The following is a 9,830-nucleotide window of genomic DNA, read 5'->3' on the forward strand; positions in this document are numbered from 1 at the left end:
ATCATTCCTATCGCCGTTTCAGCTAACCGCGTCGCCGCCTCCGGTGTCGTCCCGCTCGCCAGCACCACGACGTCGTCGGCAAAACCGATCACCTCAGCGCCCTCAGGTAGCGCCAGCCGAAGCACGCCGTCGTACATGGCGTTCCACAGAGTCGGGCCCAGGATTGAGCCCTGTGGAACGCCCGCCGTGACCGTTCGCCGCACTGGTCCCTCGCTGGTTTCATACACCAGCCTCCTCTCAGAGAAGTAGCTGCGCAACATTCTCTGGAGGGCTACCGGAACTTGCAGCTTCTGCAGGGCAGCCGCGATCGCCTCCCAACTGGCGGAGTTGAAGGCATTCCTGACATCCAGTGCTGCCACCACCAGACATCGAGGATCCCGCTGGTTGGTGCAATGGAACGTCCTCGCATGCTGCCCCCTCTCGATCACACGTTCGATGGCCTGTATCGTGGAACGGCCGCGCCGGAACCCGTACTGCCTTGGCGACAGTCGCGGAGCATCGCTGTTCTCCAAGTGGTCGTTCAGTCGATCAAGGATCACCCGCTCGAACCCCTTGGCGACTGCTCCCAGCATGAGCAGCGGACGATATGATGACGGGTCGCCCGGCTGCTTGCCCGGCTTCGCGATCAGCACAAGTCGAGCCTCCTTCCACGCCACAGGAAACTCGCCTCGCTCGAGCAACTGGTTGTACACGTCCACGAAGACCTCCGGGTGCTTCCGCATCGCTGCCTTCACCGCAGTGTTGGGGATGCCGTCCAACCCTGGCGCCTTGGACGACGCCATCCGCTCAGCCAGCAGCAGGACCTCCGAGCTCGTGACCGGCCTCAGAGCGACGTGTGAGGCGGTGCTCGCTTCGATGTCCGGCCACTCGAACGCTGGATGCTCCGGGAACAAGGCGTCGACGATCGGACCAAGAACAGCTCGGTCCGTTTCCGGTGGCGCCCGGCCGCGAAGCTTCGCTCGCACAACCTTGTACCCGAGACCGAACACCTCAGCCTCGACGCCGTCAATCAGCTCCTGAAGGCTGCTCTCCTTGCTGTTCTGGATACTGGCCTGCAGCAAACGACGACAGTCCTGCAGTCCGGCAGACGTCGCAGCACGCTCCGACGGTTGAGCCCGGCGATGGGCTGCCTCCGCTGCTTCGCACTCTTCCCTCAAGCGCTCGATGTCCGGAGACCACCAGTACACCTGGGGCTTGCGGTGGAAGGTAGCCCCGTGTACTCTCTCCATGGTCTCATCGCACGCCCGAGTGAGTCCGCCAACCAGCCCCTCCGGAGTGTCGACCTGTCCGAAGCGGCCGACTGTGAGGGCGATGTCAAAGCTCTTCCGGACGAACTGCGTCGTCTTCCACCGAGTTCCGGCATGCCTGGCTGTCCCGTCACTGGCTGCTGCTTGGCTTTGGTGCTGCTGGCCACGTCGCTTGTTCCGTTGACCCGGAACCTCCACCTGAAACTCGATGTACTCGTGATCGCTGCCGGAGAAGCGGTTAAGCACGCGCCATGAGTCCGGCCGCACAATGGATTGGCTGGCGAAGGAGACGTCGATGACGCTTTCCCGTGCAACCCCGTTGCCCTTGAAGGTGGGCACGTTGCCACGGTTCAGCGTCTGCAGCGCCAGCTGCTCCACCACGCTTAGGAGCTCCTGCCCCTTCCGGGTAGTGCGCGCACTCCCCCACTCCTCGTTCCAGGCGTTGAAGTCCCCAGCCAGGACTGATGTTGTATGTCCCACCAGCGACACCTCCACCGCACCAAGAAACTCCTCGAAGTCATCAAGACCGCTGCTGGGCGACACGTAGCAGCTGGCGAACGTAACTCCCGCTATCGTGGCAACCACCAGTCCCGGGACGACGCTTCCCCACAGACGCTGGATGGGGTAAGCCCCCGTTGCGACGATCGCCACGCTCAACTCCTCATCAACAGCCCATCGCGGATCATCTCGAGGCGGCCGATACAGCTCACAGGCAAGCACCACCTGAACATCCATCTCGCGAGCCGTCTGCATCAGCAGGTCCTGAGCTGTCCTGCTCCGCCCAAGGTTGATCTGCAGCACCTTTAGCGTCGGCACGTCAGATGCCCGACCGGATGCGGACCGCTGCACACGGCACAGCACACCTCCGCCGTGCAGCTCTTCGCCTGATGATCCGGCTTCCCGCAACGAATGCAGCTGGCCGAGCGGTCGACTTCGCTCGTGCACGCTGCCCGGACGTGTCCCATCTCCAGACACTTGTAACAACGTTGCTGCCGCGTCTGCATTGGAGCCACCTTCCGGATCAGGCAGGACGTGTACTTGATTTTGACAAACTTCCCGTCCAGCTCCTCTGCCGCCTTCGTTGTCACCCGCGCTATCGCCACCTTCGTGCCGTCCCACGCTGGTCGCAGCCGAACCGAAGTCTCCTCCACGGTGTGCTGGCATAGCTCGGAGAGTGCCTTCGCCACGTGTGTCTCTTCCGCTAAAGGGTCGACCGCGTCCATCCGGATGTCGACCGTGGGAGTCACCAATCGTGCTGATGCCGGCAGTTCCGCCTTCGCGCACACGTCTTGGATGCACTGCAGCACCTCTGCAGCGTTCGCGCTCTCCTTCAGCTCCATAACGAGTCGGGAGCGTGTGGTGCGTCGTCCGACTCCGAGGGCCTCTGCGTATTTCACCATCTCTGGAGCCCCACGCACAACCTGGTAAACCTCGGTCCAGGTTTGTCCCTCGGCTGGAGCAATCTCAATTGCGTCCGGCTTGATTTTGCGCTGCCGTTGACGCCCTCCGCCTCGCCGTGTTGCAGGCTGGCTACGCCAGGCCTGTTGCCCCTGCTGTTGTTGGGGCTGCTGTGACGATGGTCCTGCAACCGCCTGTCGCTGGACCTTCGCCCGTTGTTGTGGCAGCTGCGGCCACTGCTGCTGCTGCTGCTGCTGCGTTCTCGCCGGTTGGCGTGCCGGCTTACGGCGCACCACCTCAGTCCAGGAGTCGCCTTCCTGGTCCGAAGACGGCACCACCATAGCCGTCGCTGCACTCTGCTGACGCTGTTGCTGCTGCTGCTGCTGCTGCTGCCGCTGCTCGCGATGTTGCTGCTGCTGCTGCTGCTGCTGCTGCTGCTGCCACTGTTGCTCCTCCAGCTGCCGTTGTCCATGCATCTGCAATGGACGTCGCGGCATGGGGGTTGGCGGGCTTGCGGATTGCCGGATTGCCTCTCCTGGACGCTGATGTCCAATCACCTGCGCGATGAGCTCATTGAGCGCATCACGATCACGCTGGTGAGCCACACGGAGCATCGCTATCTCCGCATCCGCCTTTTCTTCGCGCCGAATGGCCTCTAGGCGCGCCTCCTTCTTAGCCTCTTCGAACATCTGACACATTCGAATTAGCTCCTCATGCAGCTTCTCGTTCTGCTTCCGCATCTCCTCATATTTCCGCTCCATACTCTGCAGAGCCTCCTGCAGGAGTTTCAGCTCTACAGCAGCAGGCGAAGCCGTTGATGAGGAAGACATTGGTAGTCGCTGGACAACCACCCTCGGTTCAACACCCGAGGCCGCTCCTGTCTTCGCGCGCGAATCCACCGACGCAGCACGCATCGACGTTCGGGTGATCACCATTTCTTTGCTGCTCTGCGTGGGGGGTGGGTGGGAGGTGGGCGGAGTGGTGGAGACTCAACGCCCCTCCTCCAGACCTTTCGAATGATACCCCGCACCGATGTCCTACTTGGCGTGGGGAGGTTTTTCCTTCCTGAGGGGGAGGGGGTGGATATGGGAGGGGCGGGGGGGTGACGAAAAGATGCTCCTCTCCGAGACCTATCCAACGATACCTCGGACGTCCCTCTAGCCCGAGGGGTTACCGAGATATCCCACTTTGAAGAATTTGCCGAAAGTTTGATAAGTCGGTGTTGGAGTTCGATAACACTTATCAAACTACTTATCAAACTTTTTAGACCCCTATATCTCCGGAACCGCTTGTCCGATCCGGGCGTCCGGCAGCTCCCCAGAAAGGAAATTTTGTCCTCTTTTGAAATATTTCAAGGTTGAAATATTTCATGAAATATTTCGTGAAATATTTCACGATTTCCAGAAAAACGCCTGTAGCTAGATGGTCCAAGTGGGGTGGGCTATGGAATATTTCTCCTGGCGACACTAGCGCCACCTGTGGGTCCAACTCGTACTAACCTTGTTTGTTGACCGAACCGGAAATGGAAATCCGAATTTTGCAGGCAGATAACTCCGGAACTAATCGTCTCTCCGGAACGGCAGACCACTCAATCGAAGCGGGTCGTTCCCACTTAGCCTTCTGGACACTTAACTCCGCGACTCTACTTGTACGTAGTCCTTCAAAAATGAGAAAACCTAAACGCACTTCCGGTTTTCCGCATACAACTTCCGCTATACCGACCGTACACACTCGCTCAAATTTTTGTTGGATGCGCCTCTGCGAGACGCGTCTTTTGATGCGTCACTTTTGAAAATCCGTCAAGAACTCACCGAGTTATTCACCAAAAACTGACCCGCGAAAAACTCCCCCCCCTTGGCATGTAGGAATGCCAAATTTGGCCACAGGGCCCAGGGCCAGAATCGGGGGTCGGCCACGTGGAACCAAAGTCCTGGCACTCTTGGTTTGGCCGCTATTTTGAGATTCCGGTTTGATATTCACACACTACTCCTGTGACGTCACGGCACCTTGTGACGTCACGCGATTTCCTCAAATGGAAATCCGAATTTTGCAGGCAGATAACTCCGGAACTAATCGTCTCTCCGGAACGGCAGACCACTCAATCGAAGCGGGTCGTTCCCACTTAGCCTTCTGGACACTTAACTCCGCGACTCTACTTGTACGTAGTCCTTCAAAAATGAGAAAACCTAAACGCACTTCCGGTTTTCCGCATACAACTTCCGCTATTCCGACCGTACACACTCGCTCAAATTTTTGTTGGATGCGCCTCTGCGAGACGCGTCTTTTGATGCGTCACTTTTGAAAATCCGTCAAGAACTCACCGAGTTATTCACCAAAAACTGACCCGCGAAAAACTCCCCCCCCTTGGCATGTAGGAATGCCAAATTTGGCCACAGGGCCCAGGGCCAGAATCGGGGGTCGGCCACGTGGAACCAAAGTCCTGGCACTCTTGGTTTGGCCGCTATTTTGAGATTCCGGTTTGATATTCACACACTACTCCTGTGACGTCACGGCACCTTGTGACGTCACGCGATTTCCTCAAATGGAAATCCGAATTTTGCAGGCAGATAACTCCGGAACTAATCGTCTCTCCGGAACGGCAGACCACTCAATCGAAGCGGGTCGTTCCCACTTAGCCTTCTGGACACTTAACTCCGCGACTCTACTTGTACGTAGTCCTTCAAAAATGAGAAAACCTAAACGCACTTCCGGTTTTCCGCATACAACTTCCGCTATTCCGACCGTACACACTCGCTCAAATTTTTGTTGGATGCGCCTCTGCGAGACGCGTCTTTTGATGCGTCACTTTTGAAAATCCGTCAAGAACTCACCGAGTTATTCACCAAAAACTGACCCGCGAAAAACTCCCCCCCCTTGGCATGTAGGAATGCCAAATTTGGCCACAGGGCCCAGGGCCAGAATCGGGGGTCGGCCACGTGGAACCAAAGTCCTGGCACTCTTGGTTTGGCCGCTATTTTGAGATTCCGGTTTGATATTCACACACTACTCCTGTGACGTCACGGCACCTTGTGACGTCACGCGATTTCCTCAAATGGAAATCCGAATTTTGCAGGCAGATAACTCCGGAACTAATCGTCTCTCCGGAACGGCAGACCACTCAATCGAAGCGGGTCGTTCCCACTTAGCCTTCTGGACACTTAACTCCGCGACTCTACTTGTACGTAGTCCTTCAAAAATGAGAAAACCTAAACGCACTTCCGGTTTTCCGCATACAACTTCCGCTATTCCGACCGTACACACTCGCTCAAATTTTTGTTGGATGCGCCTCTGCGAGACGCGTCTTTTGATGCGTCACTTTTGAAAATCCGTCAAGAACTCACCGAGTTATTCACCAAAAACTGACCCGCGAAAAACTCCCCCCCCTTGGCATGTAGGAATGCCAAATTTGGCCACAGGGCCCAGGGCCAGAATCGGGGGTCGGCCACGTGGAACCAAAGTCCTGGCACTCTTGGTTTGGCCGCTATTTTGAGATTCCGGTTTGATATTCACACACTACTCCTGTGACGTCACGGCACCTTGTGACGTCACGCGATTTCGTCGCTCACCATCCACGGCCGTGAGTACCACTATTTTCTAATGTTCGCATGTGCTACGACTCGGCACTCACTACAGTAAGGGATCTCACCATCCAAGACCGTGAGTACCACTATTTTCTTATTTCGCATGTGCTACCACCATACAAATGCCCAGACGAAATCGCCTCCCATACAAATTGTATGGCCGGAAATGAAACCGGAAACGCGAAAAACCTCAAACTTTGGGCGTTAATATCTCCGTTGTTTTTTAACGCACAGAAACGGCAGACCACTTCAACGAATCGGGACGTTCTCATTTAACGTTCTACAGTATTTTTAAATCGATTTGCGCACTTTTAGAGGGCAATACCAACCGGACACTGAAAAACACCTGTTTTTTGGTCACCACTTCCGGTGGCATACACACACACGCACAAACTTAACACCGTTGGATGCGTCTTTTCAATACGCGTCTTTTGATGTTTTACTTTTGAAAATCCGTTAAGAATTGACGAAGTTATTCACGAAAAAACTGGTCCCCGGAAAATCCCATACAAATTGTATGGCCGGGAATGAAACCGGAAACGCGAAAAACCTCCAACTTTGGGCGCTAATATCTCCGTTGTTTTTTAACGCACAGGAACGGCAGACCACTTCAACGAATCGGGACGTTCTCATTTAACGTTCTACAGTATTTTTAAATCGATTCGCGCACTTTTGAAGGGCAATACCAACCGGACACTGAAAAACACCTGTTTTCTGGTCACCACTTCCGGTGGCATACACACACACGCGCAAACTTAACACCGTTGGATGCGTCTTTTCAATACGCGTCTTTTGATGTTTTATTTTTGAAAATCCGTTGAGAATTGACGAAGTTATTCACAAAAAACTGGTTTTCAGAAAATCCCATACAAATTGTATGGCCGGAACCGAAACCGGAAACGCGAAAAGCCTCCAACTTTGGGCGCTAATATCTCCGTTGTTTTTTAACGCACAGAAACGGCAGACCACTTCATCGAATCGGGATAATCTCACTTAATGTTCTGCAATATTTTTTAACCGATTCGCGCACTTTTAGAGGGCAATACCAACCGGACACTAGAAAACACTGGTTTTTCCCTCCTGAGGGGGAGGGGGTGGATATGGGAGGGGCGGGGGGGTGACGATCCGGTGCTCCACTCCGAGACCTATCCACCGATACCCCGGACGTCCCTCTAGCCCGAGGGGTTACCGAGATATCCCACTTTAAAGGATTTGTCCGGAAGTTTGATAACTCGGTGTTGGAGTTCGATAACAGTTATCGAACTACTTATCAAACTTTTTCAATCCCCTATATCTCCAGAACCACTTGTCCGATCCGGGCGTCCGACGGCTCCCCGGAAAGGAAATTTTGTCCTCTTTTGAAATATTTCAAGGTTGAAATATTTCATGAAATATTTCGTGAAATATTTCACGTTTTCCGTAAAAACGCTCGTAGCACTATGGTTCGAGTTGGGGGGGCTGGGGAATATCACTCCTAACAACACCAGCGCCACCTGTGGGTAAATCTCGAACTAATTCGCTTTAAACGCACTTTTTCGCAAATTCGCACGGGAGCGCTCGAAAAACACGTCCGTTCACTTCGGAGGTTTCGCTCAGACTACAGGGATAACTGGCTTGTGGCCGCCAAGCGTTCATAGCGACGTGGCTTTTTGATCCTTCGATGTCGGCTCTTCCTATCATTGTAAAGCAAAATTTACCAAGCGTAGGATTGTTCACCCTTTCAAGGGAACGTGAGCTGGGTTTAGACCGTCGTGAGACAGGTTAGTTTTACCCTACTGGTGTGCATTGTTTGTCGCTATCTTAACGGAATTCCTGTGCAGTACGAGAGGAACCACAGGTACGGACCACTGGCTCAATACTAGTTCGAACGGACTATGGTATGACGCTACGTCCGCTGGATTATGCCTGAACGCCTCTAAGGTCGTATCCAATCCGAGCTGATAGCGCTTCTTATACCCATTAGGTGGTCGTAAGCTAGCGGGCCTAACAACCCTCCGAGAACCGTCCGTGCTGTCCATTGGCACACTGGCGTCTCATCCCCGCTTACTACTAGGCCGCAAAGGGCGGGTTCGCGCTGCACGTGTTAGTACCATACATGTTGGGAACACCGGTGGACGAGCTTGCCGACTGTGGATATCACTAGTTTCGACACCTACGACCGCCCGCAAACGACGGGACTACAGGCTGGGAGCTTCAAGTTGTAGAGATGCGTTCGCATCGATCCTCTCAGGCGACCCATGCTTGGTGGTTAGTGCTTGCGCGTGCGCGCCCCGTGTGTGCTGGAATTGGCCAACCAGTGCACATTGGTGGTGCGTACCGTGACTTGCACCATGTGACGAGAGTGTTGAAGAACACTGTGTGGTGACTCTATGCCTATGTGATGGGGTGCTTGTAACACACGACCGAACCGACGGCTCGTTGGATGGTCACGACAGTGTGGTGCAGGTGCGCCCATGTGTAACGAATACATTGAGTGCCGTTGGAGGTTAGCGGTTGGTTGGTTGCATGCTACAACTTCGCGTTGTACATGGGCTGGCCGCTGCGCTTCCTTCGGGTTGCCACTTGATGTTGATAGGGTTGATGTATTGTGTTCGTTGACTTTTGGTTCATTCCAAAAGTCTTCGGACTTAGATAATTTTACAAGTGTCGGCGCTCTCGGACCGAAAATAAGAAGACAACTAAGAAGAAAAAGAGAAAGAAGCTAATAGTGGAAAGTATTCTTCTTCAAAGAAGGAACAAAAATTTTACAAGTGTTGAAAAATTTCCTAAGTCCAAAAAATTTTCTAAGTCCAGAAAATTTTCTAAGTCCCACAAAATGGAACATGATGAAGAAGATACAGAAGTTGAAAATTTTTCTAAGTCCAAAAAATTTTCTAAGTCCAGAAAATTTTCTAAGTCCAAAGTGTTGGAACAATTTCCAAAGGCCCATAGGTTGCACTGAATTTTCCTAAGTTGGCCACAAGTACCCATGAGGTATCGAGAAGGTTCACCCGAAGGACATAATATGTCCCAAAGTACCGATAGAGTACCCACAAATAGCACCCAGTTGGCCTAAGTTGGCCAAAAGTACCGATAGAGTACCCACAAGTAGCACTGAGTTGGCCTAAGTTGGCCAAAAGTACCGATAGAGTACCCACAAATAGCACCGAATGGGCCTAAGTTGGCCAAAAGTACCGATAGAGTACCCACAAGAAGCACTGAGTTGGCCTAAGTTGGCCAAAAGTACCGATAGAGTACCCACAAATAGCACCCAGTTGGCCTAAGTTGGCCAAAAGTACCGATAGAGCACCCAAAAGTAGCACCCAATTGGCCTATGTTGGCCAAAAGTACCGATAGAGTACCCACAAATAGCACCCAGTTGGCCTAAGTTGGCCAAAAGTACCGATAGAGCACCCACAAGTAGCACCCAATTGGCCTATGTTGGCCAAAAGTACCGATAGAGTACCCACAAATAGCACCGAATGGGCCTAAGTTGGCCAAAAGTACCGATAGAGTACCCACAAATAGCACCGCGTTGGCCTAAGTTGGCCAAAAGTACCGATAGAGTACCCACAAGTAGCACTGAGTTGGCCTAAGTTGGCCAAAAGTACTGATAGAGTACCCA

Source organism: Anopheles funestus (genome assembly GCF_943734845.2).
Source record: "Anopheles funestus chromosome X unlocalized genomic scaffold, idAnoFuneDA-416_04 X_unloc_114, whole genome shotgun sequence".
Classification (NCBI taxonomy): domain Eukaryota; kingdom Metazoa; phylum Arthropoda; class Insecta; order Diptera; family Culicidae; genus Anopheles; species Anopheles funestus.